Raw genomic sequence first — 26725 nt, 5'->3', positions numbered from 1 at the left:
GGGGGAATACTTTTCAAATTTTATAATATATATACCTTTCTTTATTATTGACTATAAGAACCCATGCTTTGTTTGTGAACATAACATTTAAAAATTAATAAAATAGCCTTTATAACATTATGATTAAGTGACTACAATTTATTTCAGAATCACATAGTTTAAATGGATTCACAGAAAAAATTCAATCAAATTGATGTCATCAAACCCTTTTGAAGGAAAATATTCCCAGCATAATACGTGAAGGTATGCCAGATTTTCTGTTTAAATTTTTAAATTTTCTTCACTTCCTTTCATTCATACTTAATTGCTAATGTTTACTTTTATTAGATTATAATCTAACTTTTATTCCTTTTTGTTTGTCTTGGGTGTACTTCTTAATGAATAGTTTTTATGGGAGTGGCTTAAGTGGTAAGTTTTGTATTAAAAAAATCTTCATAAAGAAATCACACTTTATTTTCCTCAAAGTCATAATGACTTTGGGTTGCATGGGGATGCATCTTTAAAACAGATAATTTAGAGATGGCGAGCACTGTGTGGGAGAGGGCTATAGACCTGAGACCTGATTCATATTAACTGATTTATTTTGTATCTGTTTCTTAACTATTCTGGGTTTCAGTTTCATTCTCTAAAATTATTATATAAAAATACTTATCTCATAGGTTTGAGAAAAAAATATGAAGAATTCATGAAGTAATAAACTACATTCTTCTTAAAATAGTTGTGTAGTGACCAAATGTTTATTGAGTTCATTACAAGACTACCTTTAATTAGAATACATAACCAGCAGAGTTCTGAGAAACTGAATCACTTGAGAGGGTAATGCATTCTATAAAATATATGTACCATTCTGCAAAGTTTGGAAGTTTAATCATTACCCTGAAATTAGAGTATGAAGAGAAGACAAGTGAAATGCTATGAGTAATGTTTTAGATTCTTAGGAATTTAACAGATTGTTAAATGGGATTTTCTTCCTATCTTGGACACTATTGTGATCCCAAACCTGACAAAGTATGTACTTGTATACTCTCAGAAAATGCACAAGCTTCTCCATCTTTTCAGAAAATTCTACAGAGTTTCAAAAGAATAGAGTGAGAACATGCTTCTTAATAGCATGATTGACAACTTATATACTACACAATTTAGTGATGTAAAGTGTACAATTCAATGGCTTTTAATATAGTTAGATTTGTGCAATCATCACAAAAATTTTGGAACATTTTCATTACCTCCACAAAGAAATTACTTACTTAGTCATCATTTCTCAACCCATTTATAACCCCCTCCAATCCTAGACAAACTTTAATCTATTTTCTGCTTCCATAGATTTTCTTGTATAGGTCTTTCATATGAAAGGAGTCATGCATATGTGGTTGTTAAAAAACCTAAGTATAAAGTTTTCAAGTTTCATTTATGTTGAATCACATATCAGTATTTTGTATTGCCTGCTAATAATCCATTGTATGAAAATACTTTTTATTCATTTACAAATTGATAGACATTTGAATTAGGTTCACTTTTGGATGGTATAATGCTAAGGCTGCTATGAAAATTTGTGTACAAGTTTCATGAGCACATAAGTTTTCATTGCTCTAGGCTATAAATCTTGAGTTAGAATTGCTGGGTCATTTTATTTAATCTTTTTGAGGAACTGTTAGACTGTTCCAAAGTGGCTACATACTTTGCACTACCATGAGAAATATATATGAAGGGTTACAAATTTCTACAATCTTGCTAACATTTTTTATGGTCCCGTCTATTGATGATAGCCATCCTAGTATCCCACTGTGGTTCTGATTTGCATCCCCAAGATGATATTGAATATCTCACATTTGCTTATTGACCATTTGCATATCTTCTTTGAAGAATGGTCAATTCAGATTCTGTTCCCAGTCTTTAAATTGAACTTTCATTTTGTCATAAAAGAAAGCTTATATTTTCCTTCCTGGCTTCCCGCATCATGTGAGATAGCTCCAATGCATGGTCATGAGAAGGATCTGCAAGAAGAAATAAATCATTTCTCAGCTGGGATTTGTAATCCAAGACTGCCACTGAATGGGAGCAGAGCCTGAAGAGATTTGTAATCCAAGACTGCCACTGAATGGGAGCAGAGCCTGAAGAGAGTCATGTAGAAGTTACTTGTCCTAGAGTTTGAGGGACATTGATGCTGAGTTTTTCTATGGACCCCTAGATATCTATCTCAATTAGCAATAATCGCGCCTCGGATAAACCTCATTGGCTACCATACTGCCACTGCGCAAAGCTATCTCTATTACTAATGTGTAGAGCCATTCAGAAAAGATCCTGCACTTGAGTGCTGCCTACCAGGGATAAAAGTCCATGAATATAGCACCAAGTTAAAAGCTGAGGGGAATCAGAAATGATTAGGATGAGCATGAATTGCCTATGCAGCAAAGGGGTCCCATCTGGGAACCTCCAAAGAGCCCCCAAACCAGTCCATGAGATGAAGGATCTGAAGGGAGAGGAGCATATTACATAAGCATCAATCAAGCAAAGATTTATCCTTCCATTTCTCCCACTCAGACAGCTCCCCCGCTCCCAACCTTGGAGGATCCTGAAACAGACAGGCAGCAGGTTAGGAGGGGGATCAAACAAGAGAAGACCCAGACGGCACTCTCTGCCCCTGTTTTCCCTCTTCGGGTCCTTGCTTGTGATCCAGGCATGTGCTGGGGCAGGGGAGCTAGCTTTGGAATGAATAGTTTTGATTTAGATTAGATTGGATATTTTTACAACTGAAAATAATACTGCTCAAATACCCTAAAGTGACCATAAAACTACAGGGAACTTCCTAAAACATTTTCCAAGAGAGCAGAAAGGAGATTTAACAGAATTTTTTAAAATAGTAATGGAGAAGAAAACTAATTTGGGGTCGTACTCTGTGAAGTCCAGCCTACTGAACACTCTCACACTCGGATAAATATCCACCTGTGTTCCAGGGCTCCATTCTTTCTATGCTGATGAACTGGCTTTAAGTCCTTTGGTCAATGCATCACAGAAAACAATGGGATGGAGTTGTATGGAATTCCCAATCAGAGGACACAGGGCAATGGTGGAGTCAAGCCACAGAAGCCAAGTCTGTGACTGGCATTTTGTAACTAGAGTATGCAGCCCTATGGTTTGGAACTCTCTTCAACATTATTAATATTGCCAATGACTCTAATAATTTTTTAGATCACCTTATATGATGAAAAAATCTTCATTCTCCTGGGAGATCTCAAGCCTTTTAATGATAGTTAATTTCTTAAGTGAAAATATTTAGTCAAAAAATGGTGATTAAAAAATAGCAGCATATACAGAAACAATGGTCCAAATTAATATTAAATGTTTAATATTAAATGTTTATAATGTTAATATAAACAGCATGCTAAAAGAAGACACTTGGTTGTTTAGGTGGTACATTCCTTGGGTGCTGGGTTGGAGCAACGGTGTGGGTCAGTCCCGAGGGTCTCTGCATTTGGTCATGTCAAGCCCAAGATCAAGAGAAAGCTCATGTGCAAAAGAGCTGAGCATTACATCTTAGAGACCCAGAGCACGGAGGCCCTTTACACAAACAGAACAAACCCTTTTCAGTACTTTTAGACCTTAACAAACATGGGGTGATGTATAAAACCACACCCCCCACACAGTAGCCCCCACCCTGTGAGCCCATGCACTCTTTTCAGTATTTCTTAAATCTGCCCCACTGAACAATCTGCGTTCATTGTAACAAATACAACCTCATTGAATTAAATTCTGAAGACTTTATACTTGAGAAAGAAAGAGGACTGATCCTGTATTCTCTTTAGTTTCAACAAGGGACAGAGCATGGCAAATGAGAAAGCTTGGGTGAGCCCAGTTCGCTGAGTGGGGAGGGATGGGGAAGGGAGAAACTGGAGAGACTTGTACTAGGTAAGCAATCAATTTCCAGGTGTCCCATGAACAAAAGAAACAAAACAGAAAACCAAGGAAAACAAAAATTGTTAATGTCAGTGCTTTAATTGTGTGATGATCAGGCGGCCGTGGGTGCATTTTTCTTTTCCTACTACAATATGATACATTTAATTTAAATTCCTACATGGGTAAGGTAAGGTTTGGAGTCAGAATCATCAAAATTATAAAGTGGGAAAGGAAAACATGCCAGTAGCTATTTGCAGATGTAATAAAGGCTTGAGTAATCTGAATATTTATAGTGTGTATTAACTTACCGGCCTTCACAGACTGATAAACTTGCACTATCGCCCAGGCACACACGATTCATCGTCTAGTATCATTATGATTATCTATGGCCCTCTCATTACTCACCCATTGCTTCAGTTGTAGCCAGAGTAAAAATAATAAGCCATAAGCTTCCCTGCTGCTTAGCCTAATAACAAATCATTCCCAATTCCAAGCCCAATGTCTATTATTCAAAGCAAATTAGGATCATGCAGACAGATTTCTTCTTCCTTCACCAGGGCTGCTGACCCCTCTCCCCTGAAGCTGTCGACCCATGCAAATGTTACATTTAGGAACTCATTCTTGATTTTAGGGAGCTACAAATCCCTAATAATGTAACAAGCCAAACAGAGAGTTAGCCTTGTAATGCTTCAGCCCACAAATTACCTAGACAAATAAAAAGGATTAAAAAAAATCTTGAAAATAGCACTTATCATCAGTCTCCCATTCAGAAATAATAAAGGGAGATGGTTTATACAGATTTAGTAATAAGATACGACATAAATGTAAATATAACATGTTATGACCTTTCTTCTGGTGAACAATAAGCATTTTGTTCATTATTCAGAGACTCTTTGTTTACAATGAATGTGGTGATGAATCGAAGTTATGACATCAATTAAATCACAAGTTTATATTATTTTCAAACAGACGAAATGCAGATATTTTAAGGTAAGGTAGGAAAAATGATGAGTTACTGTCTGTTCTTAGTCTCTAATGAGTTATACATATTCAAAAAAGGAACATTAAAGACACTCTCCAAAGCCAGGATCATATATTACTTTTACCCGGAACAAAGATAACATTTGTAGAATCCCATTAGCAATAAATCTTTTAGATTTTTTCACTTAAAATATCATGATCCCGATGGGAAGAATAGATGATCAGTAAATAGAACTCTGATATCTGTCAGGAATTTGCCTGAATTAGAGCTGAACTCACTTGACAGGAGGATGGAGAAAAAAAGATTACCTTAGCATTCTGATGAATGTACTGGAGTTTTTCTTTAAATGCATCACTAAAATGCAAACAAAAGTACTTACCTTGTCACATTTGAAAAACACAGGACGTATAATGTACAATTACAAATGATATAAAGTAAATATCCCTGGATAAAAGATAGTCACAGACCATAGAATAGCTTCAAAGAATATTGAGCTTTAATATGTTTTTAGAAGTATTACATAATAAAATATAAATAGTTTAGTATTATGCATCTTTCCTTTTAGTGATTTCAACATGAGAGAGAAAAATAGATGAAAAAAATGTTTTATAAATTCTCTCTTTTCTTACCCAACTTGTGGTTGTGTCAGGAAGAAAAATATGGTAAGAGAGGACTCAACACATTCTGGAACATTGTACATAACATGGAAATATTATATTATAGGAAGACATGATTAACATTAACTCTTTGGAGCACTGGGGTATCTGGCACTGAAATGATTTGCTATGGAGCCCTTGTGGATTAAAAGACCCATTTCCTAGCATAGGAGAATTAATATCTTTCCATTAACTTATTTCTCTGAGAGAAAATGGCCCTGAAAAGGGTGGATCATAACATGCTGAGACTTATCTTGAGATAGAGGTCATTTCATTAAAATCTCTGTACAGAACTTTACTTGCTTTCTCTTTAAAAGTGAATTGGCTATGAACTTGGATAGAGGATAGTATATTGGGCTTCTTTGTGAGCCACCAGAGGATGATGGGACATGACTAGAGAAGTGTTGTTGGTGGTAACATCAAAATAACATCTATTCTCTCAAGCCAGTGTGTAAGGCCACTTGAAGTGAATCCACCAGAAAAGGCTGCTTGCAGTGAATCCATTTAGAATTGAAACCAGAATTTCATTAGCAATAGTGGGGAAAGAAAAGATCTGGTTGGACTTTATCTACAAACTTTAAAATAAATGAAAATATTTTAAAAACCAAGTTTAAGTTGCAATAAAAATTACTCACATGTTCCTAGGAAAAATGGTATAAGTTTTAAAGTAGGTTTTCTGGTTATTTGGCTTTTAAATTGTCTTATTTGAATCTCAGCATCTTTTTCATTTCCCTCCTTTACAATTGCTTCACCTACAGAAAGTTTACCTCTTAGTTGAACTGGTTGCTCTGCATTTTGAAAAAGTTATTCACTTTAACTTTTTAATTTGTATTTCTATTTGCATAGAAAGCCTGTAGTCATCAGATTATTAGTAAGATCAAGATGTTGACTCTGTGGAGAAGATAGGTGCTATGCTAATTGCCAAGGAGATTTTGATTTGGTACTAATTTTATAAGTGGTCAGTTCACTAGTGAATATTTTCATGCTATGACAACTTTTGATTTCCTATGGGCAATTCCTTAACTGGTGAGACTCAGAATGAATACTCGAATGAGGAATCAGATATTTGTATCTATTTGACAGTCTATTGGAGATCTAGAGCAAACAGTGTAGGTGTTAATAATAGCTAAACAGCTAATATTTTTGAGGGTGAATTATGTCCTAACCACTTAATAGGTATGGTTTGTGTCTCAGAATTCCCACTGCCTGTATAAGAAGGAGGGGCAATTTGACTTCAGTTTGCTTATTTCATTAATGAATCTCTTAGACTTGTTACTGCAGATCTTTGTTCTATTCGGTTATTACAGGAATTTATGTGAATGCTCACTGTGTCAGGCACAGTAGTAGGTTTTGGAAGTATGAAAAATAGGTTGTATTTCACTTCCCTTGAAAAGGTGAGGAACCAGAAGAAGTGTCAGAATGTACAAGTACAGTAGAGTGTGATCTAAGAAGAAGAAAAAGGAGTAGTGCTTATAATGTGTTTATGATGTGTTAGTCCCTGCACTAGATGCTTTACTTAGCCCATTTCATTTAGTCCTAACAACCTAGTTGGTGGCTGAGGCTAAGGTTCTATACTACCACAGTCCACTGCCTCCATGTAGGAAGTGTAGACAAAGGCTTATGCCAGGTGCTATGAGAACATTCAGGAAGGTTCCCAAGCATAGACTTGGGAAAACGTTCCCAGAGGCGCTGCCATCTGAGTTAGATGCTGGAGGAAACGTGCAGAGCCCCTCAGTAAGGCAAAGCAAGAGGGAGATGTGGTGGAGGGACGGGTGGGATTCAGGAAATTACCCTGTCTTTGTTTTCTTCAGTATTATAAGCATAGTTATAGTATAGTGCATTTTACACTACATTACCTAGAATATAACAATGTAATTTCATTTACAATCATGTTTAGTATTCCTGACTCACACCAGAAAATTCCAAATGAAATCTTATGTCTAATCATTGTCCCCATTTTTGTATAAAAGATTTCAAAAGCCTGCTGCCTCAGGCGGTGTACTTAAGAGGGATTGTTACTCAACTGATCACCGCTTCTTCTGATTCCATTGACAATGTATATTTACCAAGAAATGTCACATGGGATTTTGCATTTATATAATGCTTTTTAGGGCAATGAAAACCCAATAAAATCAGTCGGCTTATTTAATGTTCAAAGTGTTTAATAAGGTTTTTTTTGAATGAACCATTTAAATGAGTTTTTTTTTCTTTTTTTCATTAATTAACTCACCAGAGCACCAAATACGTAGCAGATAAATGAGTTGATAGGGTCCCCAGTTTAGTTGAAGATGCAATACGGAAAGCACTAATTAGGCAGGCAAGAGCTCTAGATAATTAAATAGTGATTAATAGATTTTCGTGCTACCAAAATTAAAAGTAACTAATTGGTTGAAAAAATATTTAAAACCGTATGCTTCAAACTTACATGTGGAACACGATTCTGAGGGATACTAACATTATTTTGACTTTGTTAAGAGTGAAACCTTTGGTTTTTTACTCCTTTTTTTCCCTTCTGACATTTTGTGTCAAAGTGTTCCCGTGTTAATAGTAGAATATAATGGAAGTTTATGCAATTAAATACAGCAAGAGAGTTTATAGACCATTTATCATTGGATATGGGTCATATACTGTGAATTTCAGAAAATAAAAGGGAATTCCATTTGTAGCCCACTCTTGCCTGAAGCTTACCTAATGAAATCTTTCTCACTCATAGAATTAACAGTGTATCCAGCTGAAAAGTATTTAACATTCTCTGTGCATACTAAGCATGTAAAAGTAGAATAAAACCTTGCATACTTACAGGGGATTTTTGTTGCTTTTTCTTCAGCCTAAATTAGGCAGCTCTTGTTCATTTAGTGCATTTGAAAGGAGCTGAACTTTTAAAATTCTGAACTGTCAGTCCCCATCATTTCATTTGACAGCTGACACTTTGAGAGTGAAGAACACACAAATCATGTGAGTGGAGTGAAACGCTGCTAATAAATGCTATTGTTTTTCCCAATGGAAAGGAGCACCTTAAACAACTGTTTGCAGATCCATCGGGTTTGTTATGATGCAACATGCATGTTTGGCTGTCACCATTTCTGTTTACTACCTGCAGAGCATAAAATTGCTGGTAAAAAAAAAATTTGAAGAAACATAAGGCTAGATTCATTAAGAACCATGCTTTTCTCCTTTCTTTCCTCATGATCCCTTAGCTTCCCATTTTAATATGATAAACATTGAGTCTTTCTTCGTTAAGGCATGGGACCAAATAAATAATGTATGGCTCTTGAGATAATTACAAGATCTCTGTATTTATGGGAAACAAGAATTCTGAAACATTTGCTTGGTTGCTTATTCTCTGTGCCTTTTTTTTTTTTTTTTTTTGCCATCTAGGGAACTTGGGAAAATTGGCCCTGCCATTTTGGAATATAGTTTAGAGAATATCCATGGTAGTTTTAGCTTTTCTTTTCCACCATGAAACTTCTGAGACCAGTGTTTGTGGACAAATTAGAATGAGCCACCTTCTGGATACAGAAAATCTCTATTAATCCCTCAGATCTGTTCCCTTGACCATACCATACAGTATGACACATTATATTTTATTGAAACCTTCATTCTGCTAATATTTAATAGTCAACAAGAGGATTGTTGCCATTTCTGTGGGAGAGGAGAAACAGTTTGAGAGAGAATGTGTTCTGTCTACCTTATGGCTTGTTGCCACTTGTAATACTTTACTTCTTCAGTCTTTTATGAATATGGCTATGAAACATACTGATACTCTTTGATTTTCTTACTAAACCACAGTAAGAAGTCTACTAGATTGAAAAAGTTCTGACCTAAATAATGAACTAGAAAGGTTACAGTTTGAGGTTTAAATTATGGGCGGCGGGGGGTGGGGGGGGAAGCATAGAAGTGTGAAAAGCCTTGGAGTGAAAAGCATTTCTTTTTTTTTTTTTCTTTTTACACAATGACTTTTACTTCTCCATGCAAATAGTAGGAAAGGAAATTATTTTCAATATTGTTTCTTGCTGATGAACTGACAGAGATAACTCACTTAGCTGTCTAGACAGGAAACATAGACACATACGAAAACATTAAGATACTCATTATCACATGGCCTCAAATAATGTTAACATCTTCAGCACATACTTATGCATGTATGCACAAAGTACAGTTGGTTGAGAAAGAGTTCAACTGAAAATTAGTTCTAGCATTATTTTACATGTAATTTTTCTGTGCCTGTATCTGGGAAATGAGTGAAGAAAAACTCACTACTCTAAATAAGAAAATGCTTTGGACTTTTGTGGAAAAGTGCCCTTTAAATGCAAGGAAATGTATATGAAAATGTTGGATATGTAATCTACATGGTTTCCTAGGAAAGTGTGGGAAATCCACAAGTCCCAGGAGGGAAATGGAAGTTCTTCCTGGAGAAGCCATTGCTTTGCCTTCTCTTTCACTGCTCTGACCTCTCCTCCAGGTTTTCCTTGAATTGTGCTTAACTTTGAATCATCATCCTACTGTTTGCTTATTCACCTTCTCAAAACCAACAGGTCAGAGGTCAATGGGTACTTTTTAAAATTCATGACTGTCATAGGAGGTATGATTCCCCAGACAGCTATGGCAAACAACCAGTCTCACAGATGGGTAATACTCAGCACGTTATTCTGTGGCTGAGATTTTACAGAGTTGCCCCCTATGCCCACAAATAGGCTGTTTGCTTGGTCTGGCATTCCCTTCCAAAGGCATTTAGGAGGGGTGGGAGCCTAGAGTGGGCAGTTAAGTTCCTTCATGTGAGAGCACAGTGAATTAAAGTTTCAGTGACTCAAGTCTCAGAGGCAATTACAGAGGTTTTCAGTAGTTAAACCAAGGTAACTTGCAAAGAGCCCAATTCCATTGCTGACTTGATCTTTAAATCAATATGTTTCCACGGACATTATATATGATAGCATATGTAGGCTGAGAAACAAGGAATTGAGGCCCCAGAACAGATTTAAAGAGGTGAAAGCATGGCTTTATATGTGGCTGGATTTTCAAGTATTATCTAGGGCAAAAGTTTTTTTAAAATCTTAAATTACCTGTCACTCTATAGCAGAGAACAGTTTCAGAGCCTCGACTTTGCTCTTACACAGTCACTCGGAATAATGTCAGAGACCCCTAAAAGAGTACTTGGAAAGATATATTGCAAATTGTTATGCAATTCCCTGTTCCTCTGGTCAGGAGAATTAGGAATTTGGGAGGTTTTTTTATGTCGGGTAGGGGAAAAAGAGGGTAAAGAATTGACATGAAAATTTATTTTTAAGGATACTAAAACCTGGGCAGTTTTTACTGCATAGCCACAGGACACTGGCTAAAATAATTTGAAATAAGGTAGTAGAGAGACTGACCTGATGACAACAGAGAATATGTTCTGGAAAAATCCTTTCAATATAATTTAAATGGAGAAAGGTATCACTGGTCTCAGATTCTTTCCAATTCCATTGTATGGCCAGAGGAACAAGGACAGAGCAATTGCTTAGAGGCCAGTGTCGTTGGTTTGATTGTATGGCTTGTGCACAAGGATAAAACAGTCAGAAATGCCATTGGAATCTGACTGGGACTGAAGGCCCTTTGTGGATATTGCAGATTGGTCAGCATCTTTGTAAGTGGCTCATGTGGTTAGAAGTTTGACTTTGGAACCAGACATGGCTGGTTTCAAATCCCAGGTCTATTGTTACTAGGTAAGTGTTCCCAAAGATATACCAAACCTCTTTAGGCCTCAATTTCTTCATCTGTTAAATGAGTTTAATAATTTTGTGTCCATCTCTTACAAAAATTAGATTAAATGTGCAATCTGCTTAGCAGAAGTCCTAGCACTTCACAGTACAGTTTAGCTAATTAGTTACTTGCAGAAACTAGGAAAGGGCACCTGATGTGATCACAATAATCAGAATGCAAAATATTAGAGGAAGGCAGACCTGAAAATCTCAGTGGACTTCCCACAACTAAAATGCTCTATTGTTAGCACTTGAGTTAAAAAAAATAACAATAACAATAACAAAAAAACTTGAATTCTTCCTTATTTTTATTTATTTATTTTTTTATCAGCAGTGAGAACATTGCAGAGTCCCCATTCTAAATGTTTTGTAGTAGTGGTAGCTGAAATGTCATTAAGAATGAACAACTGTAAAACATTGATCTTGGGCAGGAGTGATTAACTGAGTGTTTCTCATATGTGAACATGTGTTGCTATCTTCATAATTTTAGACAGAACTAATAATGAGACATTATGGAGATTCATTCTCAAATGACTTTAGGTTGTGCAAATGAACCTTTTTGCCAGTGAAAGCACAAGGAAGATGTGATATCTCTTTTCTATTCACAAAGCCTAAGGGGAAAAATCCCCCAAATATCAGAAACATATGGTTTTAAGTTTCTGTGTCTTAGCCTGCAACATTGATGGAGTTTTATGTAAAGAGATAAAAATCTGTGCATGGACTGTCACAAGCTGTTTGGGTGAACAGAGTCACTGTTGCTAAACCACTGTTGATATTCTTAAATGGGTTGCAATGAGAACCACCTGTAAGCCAGACAGGTTTGGACGTAGTGAAAATCATCAAGAGATCCAGGTCAAAATAATGTAAATAAGATGAGTAAATAAGATGAGAGGTGGAATAGTTGTCACTGAGTTCAGTGAGGAAGAAAACCTCAAGAATAAAGAATGCAGAAACAGGTATGACTTCCATCAAAAGCTTGGCAGAGGTGTGCTTCAGAGAGATGAGAATATAATTTATCTGATGATAGTTTAGAAAATTGGGATTTCTGGATTCACTCATATTTTGTATTATTTACCTTCACTGTGGCATGCATATAATGGTCAGGAGCCTACTAGCTTCAGCAAACATAAACAGTATTGAGAAATAGAGCAACCCAATCTTTTGAGATAAAGAGCTTACTAGATAAGATACTTCTTAATGTCCATGACTGTCTTGCTGGAGCAGGGTAAGTTGCCGGGGTGGGGTGGGGTGGGGAGGGGTAAAAGAAATTTATCAACATTTTATGCTTTCCTAGATGAAATCTTACGGCTTATCTCATTTGACCTTCATGGGAAGGAAGGCAGGGTAAAGGAAGCCTGGATCAGGTGAAAGGTTTATCAAGTATATCATTCTAGATGAATCTGATGAGGTGTAATGAAAATACAGATAAATAGAGATGGATGAAATTGGATCTCCCTCTTCTAAGGATTCTTGTCATATTCATATTAATAAACTTGCTAGATATTTGTTAAAGGTTAAAGCATCATGGATATGTGTTGTGTGTGTATGATCTGTGATGTTTCCTAAACCCAAAGAGTTTTAGGGATAGAGAAGAAATGCATGTTAATAATTAACCTTAAGACAAGCAAAACAATGTAATGGCTGAGTAGAGCAGTGATATCTCATGTGGGTCAAGCACATGAACTCTAATCGATGGGCTGGCTCTCCAGCTTATTAGTTGGGTACCCTCCAGTAAGTTGTTTCACTTTCCTAAGCCTCTGTCTATCCTCCTTGGTAAAGCAGCCCTATGATAATGTGTCTTAAAGCCCTTAGCACACTGCCTGGCACATATGGAGTATTTGAAACCAGTAAATATTATTATTAATCTTTATAAGTTGAGCACTAAGATAGAGGACATTATGGAGGATTTCATGGCATGTCAATGGATCTGGGTTTAGAAAGGTTGAGGTTTCAACCTTGGAAAGTATTGTGTAAAAACAATTAAAAATAATCTTGGCCTCTGATGTTACAAAACTTTTTCCAGTTGCCTATTTCTGGCCAATCCTTATTGACCTTCTACTGTGTATCAGTTACTGGTTAGGTAATGGTAAAGTTCACACAGGTTAGGTGTGAACTTCAATGTCAGGATGATAAAGCTCAAATTAATAGTGTATCTCTTTCTCAAGATAGCCACATGAGGAAGAGATGTAATGGTGCTTGAGGAAAGCGTACCATGATTTCTAAGTTGTTATTATTCTTACAACTTTTGCTTTGCAGCAGACTGAAAGAGTAGGAAAGGACAACTCAGCCCAGAGATCAGCATGAATTAAAGGCATGAAGATTTAATGGCACATAGAATGTTCAAGAATGACCACAAGGTAGATGTGACTGGAAATCTATAGTGCAGAAGGAAGTACTTCCATGGATTCCTTTATGTTGCATTATAGGTTTTGGGCTATATTTCATGTCCAGCAGGGAGCCAGTCAATATTTTGAAAGAGTGCAATACATTCTAGAAAGATCATCCTCCATACTGGAAAAGTGTCCTTGGTACATAATTAGTGAGGCAGTCACAAGATAGTGACATCTTTAAGCACAAGCCATCCTCACTTTTGTGCCCCCTCTTCCCTGGCCTGGACTTGCATCTTCTCTGAATACCCCTGATAATTCTCAGCCTATGGTGTACATCAGTAATGTCTATGGAATTTTAGATATTAATGTTTAGGCTTCCCTCCAGCCTATGAATTAGCATCTGTGTGATAGGGCCTAGGTTATGCATGTGAAAATCAGTACAGGTGATTCTGATATTTACATAGGATTGAGAGCCAGCTTTTGAAATCGCTCTGCACCTTAGCTCCCTCTGACTTAGTGACGAGGCTTTTTAAATTTCAAGCCATATTAATACATCATGGTGGTCACTCATTAACATGTAAAGGAGATATGGCCATGGCTTTAGTACACAACAAGAGGACACAGCATGAGGTCTTATAGGACAAACAGAAAACACAGTAGCCTTAGGAGGTAGGAAGACCACTTGGATCTAGGTGTGTAACTAAGTAAGCATCAGGGGTCCTAGGATCCCTTCTCTTCGTCTGCTGGGAATAGACTCAGAATTTTACCAGTCCCTGGGGATTTCTCTGCGTGATTATTCTTTCACCTCTTGCTACCTGACTGCCTTGCCTACTCTCTTCTATATCCTCATTGGAAATTCCAGAGAGGGATGATTAGATTCTTCCAGTTGCTTATGGTGGAACATCTGCTTTTGGTTAGGTGCTTTCTTTCTGCTCAAGCCAGTGATGATTGAGTGACAAGGTCTTGTAGACTGAAATATGTGTAAAAATTCTTGCAAAAGAGGCCTGAGCTTCCTAGAAGGGGAATGTTCAGGAATAATAATTAAAACTAATTTTCATTGAGCACTTGAAGTAGAGATCTAAGCATTTCACTTATGTTTAAATTCATTTAAACTTCATAACATACATAATGTATTTTATTTATTTTAAAGTATAAAGGTTAGTTTGTGCTGAATACTGTTTAAAATACTTTACAAATATTGACTCATTTGATTAGTGATGAGGTAGCTACTATAATTTTCTAATTTTACATGCAAAGAGACAAAGAGTTAAAATGTTTTCTGAGGTCGTATAGCTAAAAGTGACAAAAGTGGGATTTGAATCTAGGTACTCTGGGCACATATTTTACCAGCTGTGCCACTTATGAGATCTGTTTCTTTACGCAGTGGTAGACCACAGAGTTGTGTAAAGATAGGCAGGTAGTCTGATGTCTACCCTTCAATGATCCTCTAAGTATATATACAATCCTCTTTCCTTCCATACTCCTTTAATTTAAACATCTGTGTATTTGGTACCCAATAGATGCTCAATAAATATCTCTTGAATAAACATGGTATGCATGAATGAATAAATACATAAAGAGTTAGATTTCAACAAAGTCACAAACCACTAGAGTTTGGAGGGCAATAAAAATCTTTGGTAGAGTAAAAATTTACTTTGATCATTTAAGAATTAAAATTTGTTTTGTTTTGACAATGGGACTCACTATGTTTCCCTGGCTGGTCTGGAACTCCTAGACTCACGTGATCTTCCTGCCCAGTCTTCTGAGAACTACAGGTGTGCACCACAAGACCTGGATGAAAATAATGATATTAAGTAAGAATTATACAACTTGACATTGCTTTATACCTTCAGAGACCTAAGCAAGTGTTCAAAAGATTTCATTACGAGAATCAATCATCATTTATTATTTTGTTGTAAATCTTGAGCTATAGAGAAAGAGAACATCAAAAGGTGAAAGGGGTAAGTAAAATCTTATCAACTTTGCAATACTGGGCATATTGACATTTGATTGAATTTTATTTTATTCTTACATTTTAAAAAGGAACACAGTAATGATTAAAAGAAAAATTACATACTTTCTTATATTGAAAAGTTGAAATGTCTCAAAAAAACAAATTTTGCAGGCAATGTATTTTTAGTCAATCAGCAGGACAAGGGTAAGTTCATCAATGAAAGTAGGAAGTACACTACAGAGGCAAGCAGGAGGATGGCAGCTTAGTTCTAAACATGGAAGAAGCAGCAGACAGAAGAAAGGAAATTGTAGCTGCCTATATGCAATAAAGGAGCACAGGGAACTAAGAGCTTAATGTCAAATTAAATGTGCTTGTGAAACTTGTTTCCTTGCAGTTAAGGGGAGACACCACCATTCATACAGACATGCTACATAAAGAAAGTTACATTCAAACTGAAATCTGTGTTTTCCATCAGAAAAAGATTTTGTGTTTTTTTCCTATAAAGAACTATAAAGACAGCTCTGTTGCATTAAAGACATTTGCTCTAATTGGGTAGAGAAAGAGAGCCTAAGAATGGTCACACAAAATATCCTAGCATTGTCACATGATGCCTGAAGATTATGCTCTCATTTTAAATGGAATGAAAAGGACATTTCCCCCCATTCAAGAGCTGCTTCTGATTATTCTAGGTTTCTGGTGCAATCTTACTAACACAATACACAGGGAAACAAGATACTCATGTAACAGACTTATGTTATATAATACTCTGTATTGTTTATATTCTTATTCTTTTTCAATAAATCAAGTTTTACTTTTAATTCTGTGAAACACAGTCATTCCAAGTTATTTATACACATTCCCTTAAAAGGAAATAATTTGATCCTGGAGAGCCACTTAATGTCTTACTAAACCCCTCCTTCTTACTTTCCTTCTCTCAAAATTTCCCCCCATTTTTAAAAAACCCAACTACAGCCAAGATGAAGGATATGACTAAATGGAAATATGCAATAAATTTGGTTTGCAATTGTGTTCTAAAGAAATTATGTGCTCATAAATTTCTTTGTAAGATCTTAATAACAAAATATATACTGAACATAGGGAAAGAAATAGAAATCTCTATTAAGAAACCCTCAGAACCCATTTATGAATCTGACACAACTGTCCTATGTACATTTGAATATAACAGTGAATTTCCACATCATATACAACCACAAGACTGATCCCAATTAGAATATGATATATTCCATGTTTGTCTAAATATGTCAAATATGCTCTACTGTCATGTATATTGGGAAAAAACAAATAAAAATTTTAAAATAAATTAATTCAAATAGAAAATTATTTATATTGATTAACTTATTTTCTGCTCTATTTTATAAGAATATCATGCTTGTTATCTAAATCATTTTTAAGCCTTCTATACTGCAGCTGAGCATCATAGTCAAGAACCATGCCATACCTAGGGGAGGCCCTAGCTATTCTAGGTTATATTTTATAACCTGAGGAACAAGCCAGGAAGAGGATGATTTAAGGATAAATTAAGTATGAAGAAGGATAAAAAAGGATTATTTTGGTCAATGCTCTGTTAGATATTTCTCATATGCCAATTTCAAATACTCTTTCTCTGGTAAATGTGTTTATTGAAAACCATCTTCTATAGTCTGGTACAGAATAAAAATTATTTCCTCAGTGGTGATGTATCAACCAATCTGTAAGAGGAAACCAGTTTTAATATTTTATCTATTTTTTCTTTCTTTTTCTTTAAGATTATCATTTTTTTGGTCGGACATAGTGTCAAGAGTTAAGTTCCCAAAACTGGAGGTGGGTCAAAAAGGAAGGTGAAGTGAGGCAGACATTTGGATGAACTTTGGTCATAGTACATGTTAGCTAGCTTTTCATCACTAACTTGTTCTTACCAGGTGTCTCAGTATAGAGAAAGAAAAGTTTGTTGGGCTCACAGTTTCAGAGATTCAGTCAGAGAGAAGGAGGGAAGGATAGATATTGGGTAATCCCTAGAAGATTTCCAAAAACAAAGGCACCTTAGTTTCTAGATATCTTTTTCCTTTTCCCTTTCAATTATTATATTAAGCAGAGCTTCTTCTCTGTCTTCTTATCTTCACTAAAATATGACATTTATAATGACTAGCCCTTTTCATATCAATGAAATAATTTGCAGTTTGATAGGGATTATTTTTGTCCCTGTTAATGAAGATGGCAAAAAATGGTTTCATTGAACATGTGGGATAGGAAGAAATTACATTATCAAAAGGTGGTGACTGAAAACCACTTTCCTGTGACTTGCCTGCTTTCCTTCTCCTCTTTTCTTTCTTGCTTCTTTTTCTTCCTTTTTTCCTTCAATATTTTTTTTTCTTTCAGTACTGGGATTTGAACCCAGGGAGCTCTACCACTGGGCTACATTCCCAGGCCTTCTATTTTTTATTTAGAGACAACATATCGCTAAATTGCCTACACTGGCCTCAAATTTGCAATGCCCCCTGTTTCAGTCCCCCAAGTTGCTAGAACTGCAGGCATCACTATGCCTAGCTCCTTCACTTCCTTCTTTCTTTTTTATCTTAAAATATTTAATAAATATACCAAACATGGAAGGCATACATTGATGATTTCTTAATAAATAACATGGCAGTAATTGATGTATGTATCTTAAATTAGTTGTCTTTTCCTTGTTCGTTGTTTCAATGTGGAACTCATTCTTACCGTAGAATTTTACTGAATTCCTAGTTTTTACCAATACATATACTTTAGCTGAGATTATTTTGTGTAGAGTCAGCATGTATAATTCATGATAATAATGATGTGGCAAGATTTTGAAGAATGTTTGGAATTGTGGAAGATTAACTTTCACTCAGTGTGGACATTGTACTATAATCATTTATTATATTATAATCATCCAAAAATTGGAGATGTTAGGTCGGACATGTAATGACCACACAGATGTTGATTAGAATTCCCATTATCTATCCGTGCCAGACAGCATTTTCTTATGAAGATTTTTGAAGTCCTTTTCAAAAGGTAGCATTCTCTTGTAACTTATAGATTACCCATGGTGCTAAGCCAGATGCCTAAGCTAGGTTATAGTTAGAGAAGAAAGAAGATTCTTTTCCCATTTTTCTTCCATCACCTTAGTTTCCATTACTTTCACCATCATATTCCTCCCTTGATAATCACTCTAGATAACAAGTTTTGAATGATATTATCTTGTTAGATGCTCTGTCATGGTGGAATAAGGAAACTTTCACATGCAAGAAATGATGCTTCTCACGTGCACTAGTTTGGTCTTGGGATAGTACGAGCAATAATTATAGTCAATAAATATGGAAAGTAGCCTGATAATGTGAGGGAGAGATATTAAAATTTGTATCTTTAAGGCTACTAATGATAAATTAAATGTATTTCTCTGACAAAATAATTTAAAAATCACTTTATTACTGCAGGCTGGATGCTTTTTGTTATTGTAATAATTCTATAAGTTTTCAAGTGTGCATGTTGCTTCAACAGCCTTGCATATTTTCTTGTTTTTTGCCTGAAACTAAATTAATTACTTTGTTTAATTTCATGAATATGCCAAACCACAGTTATGAATAGCTAGTAATATCAAGTGTTTACATAGAGAGTATGGGATGTTACAATAAATATCTACTCAACAACAAATGCAGCAGCCGAGAGCAACAGTGTTTCTAGGTAAGCTGCACAAATGATATGTTTGCTATATTTAACAGAAAATGAAACAGTTACAAAGTCAGCACTGAAGTTTTGTTAAAATACTATGAGGCCCATAATGTCAAATTAAAGTGTGTTAAAGAAACCAATTTGCAGATACTGCCTTGTATAAGATACATTTTTCTTAAAGCCAAAGAGTCTCAGTGAAAACAGACATACCTTGAATATCCATTCTCCTAGTTCTTTATAACTTTTTGACAGATCTTCATGAAGTGGAAAGAAATAAGCATGGGAGGGCAGTTCAGCATTGCACTATGCTCTGTAAGACTATTAGCCTGGAAAAAGAGATAAACACATATTCTAAACACAAAATAAAAATAAGATGTCCCTGTATCAATGCTTTAGCTTTTAGGTCCACATTTTATATGCCATTTTATTGAATTTTTAAGCAATCCATGGAGAAAGTTGGAAGAATTAATATTTTCTATTTTACAAATGAGAGATACTGAGCTAGAATTAGAGAGGGGATGAGGATGGGGCTGATGGTTAGAGCATGCCAAGACTAGAATTGGGTGGGGCCTGGCCTGTACACTGGACTGGCCCTAGATTCCCTTCACTTAGCAGAGGTGTACCTATTCCCACTGGGATGACTAGGGAGGTACAGACCCTCTGATTTAGGGCTGTTTTTACTGTTTGGCATTGAGCTTGAGCATAATTTATCCTGAATCACAGTTATTCTTTAGCATTCTGCTAAGCCAGAGTAAGGAAAATGTATGAATGTCTGAGGGACTTGGTTCTGTGGTGAATACTGCATAGTTATTGAGGGTAACCCCTAGCTGCTAACCACTGTTCCCAGAGTCTGTGGCTGCCTTTATCCTCACAGAATCTTGTCTATCAAATCTTGGCTTCAAACAGCTTTTGTTATTTATAATCACTGTCCTTTCTCATTCCACTTTGATTTCAGTGTGAAAAGACCAAAACAGAGACACCAAAAATTGCTGAAGTTACTGTTTCTGCTGGGATCCTGGAGTCGTGGAAGGATTTCTATTCTTAAGATTTTTTTTTTTTTTTTACTTTTTATGTTTTTATTTTATTTTTAATTTTTATTATTAGTTGTTCAAAACATTACATAGTTCTTGACATATCATATTTCATACATTTGATTCAAGTGGGTTATGAACTCCCATTTTTACCCCGTATACAGATTGCAGAATTTTGAGACTCTCCTAGAATTGCCTGTGGCTTCCTTTGCTATTCTTTTTTAAGTTTGGGACTGTTAGTGAGACTTCTATTGGTTCACTTTTTTCTGATACTACCTCTAGGATGTACAAGTGGGGTTTAGAATGGTACCAATCTCACTAGAAAATTTGTTTCTTAACTTTGTCTTCTCTTTTAACAAATTTTAGTAATGATTATACCCCCTTTTAAATTTGGTCGCTGTTAGTGATTCCTCTCTCTTTTTAAAATTACAATTTGTAGCTTTGTTGGATATTGGAGAAAAGAGATTTCAATATATTAATCTTAAAAGTATCCTCAATTTTTTTTCTTTCCATATTTTTTATTGGTACATTATAGTTGTGCATAATGATGAGATTTGTTGTTACATATTTGTACATGCTCAGAGTATGACAATATAATTTGACAAATGTCACTCCACAGCACTTCCCTCCTCCTTTTTTCCCTCTCTCCCTCTGGTCCCTTTTCTCTACTGATTCTCCTTTTGATTTTTCATGAGATCCCTGCCCCTCCCCCACCTTTCTTTTCCTCCCCCCCCCCCCCCTTGCTTCTACATAAAGAAAACCCTTGACCATCTGAATTTGGCTTATTTCATTTAACATATTGGTCTCAATTCCATCCATTTTCCTGTAAATGTAATAATTTTATTTTTTTTAAAAGACTGGATAAAACTCCATTGTAAAAATAGAACACATTTTCTTTATCCATTCATATATCAATGGACACCTAGGCAGTTTTCATAGTTTGGCTACTGTGAATTGTGTTGCTGCAATCATGGGTCTGTATGTATCACTGTAGTTTGATGACTTTAATTCTTCAGGATAAATACTGAGGAATGATATACCTGTATCGTGTGGTAGTTCCATGCTTAGTCTTCAGAGAAAACTCCATACTGATTTTCACAGTAGTTGTACAAATTGAAAATTTCACCCACAGTGTAAAAGTGTTCTTTTTTTCTCCACATCCTCTCCAGCATTTATTATTTTTGTATTCTTCATGATTGCCATTCTGACTAATGTGAAACATAATCTCAGTGTAGTTTTGATTTGTATTTTCCTAATTACTAATGATATTGAACATTTTTTTCACATATTTATTGGCCATTTGTATTTCTTCTTTTGAGAAGTGTCTGTTTATTTCATCTGCCCATTTTTTAAATTGGGTTATTTGGCTTTTTTTTTTTTTTTTTGCTTTTTATATAGTCTAGATATCAACTCTCTGTCAGAAGAGTAGCTACCAAAGATTTTTTTGTACAAAAGTTTTTTTTTTTTTTTTTTTTTATCTTAATGTCACCCCATTTATTAATACTTGGCATTACTTCCTGAACTTTAGGGGTCCTATTGAGAAAGTCATTGCCTGTGCCTATAATGCTGGAGTATTTACCCTACATTTTTGTGTTTTTTACTTTTTATTTTTAGGAGTTGCATAGTTTCTGGTCTAATTCCTAGGTCTTTAATTCATTTTGAGTTGATTTTTGTGCAGGGTGAGGGATAAAGTTTAGTTTTATTCTTTTACATATGGATAACCAATTTTTGCAGTACTGATTGTTTAAAAAGCTATCTTTTCTCCAGTATGTGTTTTTGGCAAATTTGTCAAGGATCTGATGACTGTAGATGTCTTCTATTCTGTTCCATTGATCTACGTGTCTGTTTTTATACCAGTACCATGCAGTTTTTATTACTATAGTTCTGTAGTATAATTTAAAATCAGGTATTGTGATGCCTCCAGTATTGCTTTTTAGTTTTAGTTAAAGTAATTATTAAAACACAAAATAGGGCTGGGATGTGGCTCAAGCGGTAGTGCGCTCACCTGGCATACGTGCAGCCCGGGTTTGATCCTCAGCACCACATACAAACAAAGATATTGTGTCTGCCGGAAAAACTAAAAAATAAATATTAAAATTCTCTCTCTCTCTCTCTCTTAAAAAAAACCACAAAATATGCACTGATACACTTAGTCTATTACACTTAGCTTTTATATTGGAAAGTACTTTTCTATGAATGTTGTTGTCACTGTTTAAAAAGACTTTTGATGACCAAATGTCTGTGCCTGAGGCAAGTGGCAGATCCTTTCTGGAATCTGATTAATGAGCTCCTCCTGCTTTGTGGCATTTTACACTATTGATGATTTCCTCTTTGCAGCCCTATCCTTTGGTTCTATTAACGTCTTCTGAGTCAATCTCATTTGATTTTGTTGTTCCTTCTTGGTGGTTGGTGAGAACCTGTCTACCCTTCATACATTGTGCTCCCGAGTTTCATCCTTGGCCCACTGTCAATTTCAGAGAATGTGACTACAGGCATAATTTTATGTTTTGCATGTAGGAATAGAAAGAGATTGAGGGGTAGAGGGAATTTATATGCTCAGGTATGATCACGCTGGATTTAATATAACTATGAATTTTACAAAAAGGGACACTGCAGGTTTTTAGATCAATGTGTCAAGATTAAGTTAAAAAAATCTATGCTAGAAATTCAGGTACAGAATTACCCTACAGCCAACCAAATATTAAAGTTTGTATTCTTGTCTGCTCCATATCTTCTCATATTTAATATCTGAGGTCTAGGACATAATACATGGAATCATCTGAATGTCTCAAAGAAACATGAGTATTAACATGTTCTAATATGTCTCAAACTTCATTAAGCATTCTTCACTTCCCCTCCCCCTCTACTTTTTCTATATCTCAGTCCTCTCTGTAGTGTATCATGTCACTCTTCAGTAGGGTCTAAGTCTCTTTGATCTAAATGTCTTGGAAGTCATCCTGCACATACTCCTTTTTCTTGTCATCCATAGTGTACCATGTTCAAGGATTCAGTAGATTCCTCCTTCTGAATAATGAATTGCCTAACCTATTCACTCTGCTTTAATAATAATACTTCTAGCTGCAAGCAGTAGCAAATCTGACCAAAAGTTGTTTAAACATCAAGGACTTTTGTCATTTCATATAAAGGAGATTTTGGAGTTAGGCTGTTTTCTGGGTTCAGAATGGCAATTTAGATCTGTGGGACAGCTTTTCTTTAAATCACTTTGGTCTTCCCCCTCTAGGCTGTATATAGCAATGTAGCAACAAGCATCATTTTTCTCATTTAATAATATCCAGAAGCCAAAGCAATGGGGCTTTTTCTTGAATTCCTCAAATTATTTTTAATCCGTGCAGAAAATCTTTCCTAGGAAAGCCTCCCTCCCTCTCTTCCCCACTGGGACCTCCAGCTTTCCTACTGGGTAAGGAAAGGGAAGGATTGGGTCACACTGTCAGGTCTCTGGGCTCTCTGGCTCCCTAGGCTTCCTGTTAGGAGGTACGTTCTGCCAGGATGAAAAAAGGTTGGGAAAATGGCTATTGGATGTCGGTCTTATTCTGTAACTTCCCTGCAGGTTTCTCTGCTCTTGCTGGAGTTCAGGTGTTTTTGCCTAGTGAATGTTTTCATAGATTCTTAAATTATCTCTGTGCTACCTCTGTCATCAACAAAAAGTCTACTGTAGTTAGCTTCCTAAAAGGTATCACAAATTTTAAGAGCAATATTATTTCTTTACATTTTCCATTCTGACAATTCCCATTTTTTTTTATAAAACAATTTTGAACAATTTAAACTTCATTAATTCATTTGGAAAGAAATATCTAGAAGTTAGAGCCACAGTTAAAGTTTGCATCTAAAAATTAAAATAAGAAGTTACATCTGCTGAGAATCTGAAGGATAAGGGGGAAGAATTGCCTGGGTAGTATTCTTTTTTTCTTGGTCACTAGAAAAAGCACAGGTAGGCTGTTTAGTCCTAGGCTACTGTGGGAGCAACTGCCTCCCAAGTTATTGGACATAAATCTAGTCACTATATTTTACAAGCAAATAAAGTGGATGCCTAATGTATTTTCATGTTGGGTATGTCTGATGACTTAAAACTTACATTTTTTAAAAAGATCATGAATTTAGAGAAGAATTTTTACTTTAAAGGAATATTTCTTTCATTCCTTTAGTATAAAGACAAATTTTTGTGATGTAAACAAGTTCAGATTAAGAAAAATTGCCTTCTGAAATCAAGGAACATCTGGATTATATATTCTTAATAGAAATTCAATAAAATATAGAAATGTGACATGGCATGCTTTTATGCAAATAAAGAAGCTCCTAAAATAACATGAACATTGTTGTCTGGAAATCTTTTGAAAAAATAATGATAGCCTTGTTTTTGCTCTTTCTATGTCATGAAGACGTCATTTCAGTATCACACTTTATTTAAAGGACTTAAGATTTACTCTTGAATTACTTTATGTACAGAAACTAAAAATGATGTTAATGTTATAGATATAATATTTATTACTGACAGTATTTCAATATGAACATGTACAGCTATGTCTGTCTATAATATTAATAGATTTTTTTTAACAAAAATGAGATCATAATATTTATATTGTTCTATATCTAAATTTTCACTTATATTATGCAGATTCGATTACATTTTCTGCTATATTTTTAAAAATTTCAGTATTTCTCAAGGACTTTTTTTTTAGTTGTTTTTTAAAGTTAATGTAAACACTAATAGTAAGGGTAACTATGTTGACCATTTAGATCTATTTTGTTGAGCTGAAATACATAGTTTATAAGTTTATCCAGGATGGAAAAGGGGAAAGCATGGGCAGTTTGGGAAAAGAGATCAAGGAAGAGGCTAATTCTTCATTCAGCAAATAGTCGCTTCTTTTTTACCCAAACTCCTAGTTTAAATCTTCCTGTAATAAACTGTGGTAACTGAGAAAACTTCATAAAGAGGGGCTGGACTCTCTAGCCTGCTTATCAAATGTGGTTTTAGGTGTCAATTTCTCCTCTGGGACCTGACTCAGTAGTCATTATAAGAAAACTTATTGTTCTGATCATTTTTAAAGGATGTTCTGGTGTTAGAATCCTAGCAAAGACTTAAGTTCATTCCCAAGAATTTTAATTCCATTGGTCTGGGTAGGGACCCAGGAATCCAGTGTTTTAAGATAGCTCTCTGTACTTCTCCTGTGCATCAGACATTGAGAGGGAGTGATCTCTACAAAAGAGCTAACCTGAATCGAGTTCTCATTTTGTCACCAGGCTATGTGCTACACAATTCACACTCATTTGTTCTCACAGCAACTATGACAGGTTATCATCCCCACTATGGTGATGAGAACACTAAAGTTCAGGGATATTAAGCAGCATGTCCAATGCCATATAGCTGATTAATTGCTGAGCTAGATTTGAAGCCAGAATCAGGGTATGTAGTAAAATAGAATATCCAATGACTAAAGAAGAATGTTGAAAGCTTCCTCACAGTTTCAGCTGCAGCGAGATCTATCACAGAGTGCTATAACATGTTTGTTATTGTTTGGATCTTAAATATCCCCAAAAGATCCATATGTTAAAGATTTAGTTGCTGGCTTTTGGCACTGTTGGGAGATGGTAATATCTTAGGAGGTGGGGCCTAATGAAAAGAAGTTAGGTAATTGTAGGTATGTCCTTGAAGGCTCAACCCCTCCTCTCTCTTTGCTATTTGGCTGCCATAGGTGGGCAACTTTTCTTCACTAGGTGCTAAAGACCATGGTAGAGTGCCTTGTCACATGCCCAAAGCAACAGGGGCAACAAACCATGGGCCGCAACCCCTGAAACTGTGAGCCAAATGAACATTTTCTTCCTTAGAAATAGATTAGATCAGGTATATTGTCACAGTGACAAAAAGTTGACTAACACAATGTCACAGAATTAGTTAATAAGCCAGAAAGGAGATTGAATACTAGAGAAGAGCAGTTGTTTCTGAATATCAGAGGCAAAACTTAAGAGAAAAAAACTTTGGCCTTCACTCTGTATCTGGATTCTAAGTTACAGAAAGTTCTGGTACATCTCTGAGACAACTGCAGTTCAGTATTTTGTAGTCTGATAAATACTTAAGAGAGTGAAAGAGAGTGTGTTTAACAAAGTGCTTACTAGAAATGAGGATTTGTTCAAAGTGATCATTTTAAATTTGCCCAAGTCAATTTTCCTTGTTTTAATTATTAATTTGACTTTTCTGTTGTTCTTCCATTTTGGTAACTCTCTGGTCTACTATGAAGCTCTCAAATACTCCAGTTATCAGGAGTAGACTTGTCATCACAACTAAATGTACAGTCCAGAAATGTTATATGCCTTCATAGGTTGGATATAGGGGAGGTTGGGTAATCTGAAAAATTTAAGTGGTTATACAACATCTTAAATGTGTTTGTATATTGAAAAATCTTTTACTAATTACCTTTTAATTAGAAGTACTCTTGA

At 35.5% G+C, this 26725-nt stretch overlaps 1 pseudogene; it reads right to left on the bottom strand.

The window, feature by feature from the left end:
* Positions 1-2194: 2194 nt before the first annotated feature.
* LOC114085118 (U4 spliceosomal RNA) lies at positions 2195-2262 on the bottom strand (annotated as a pseudogene).
* Between the last annotated feature and the right edge of the window lie 24463 nt (positions 2263-26725).

The sequence above is a fragment of the Marmota flaviventris genome, chromosome 2 (assembly GCF_047511675.1).
Source record: "Marmota flaviventris isolate mMarFla1 chromosome 2, mMarFla1.hap1, whole genome shotgun sequence".
NCBI lineage: Eukaryota > Metazoa > Chordata > Mammalia > Rodentia > Sciuridae > Marmota > Marmota flaviventris.
Note: the sequence above shows the minus strand (reverse complement) of the source record. Positions and strands in the feature narration are given on the sequence as shown.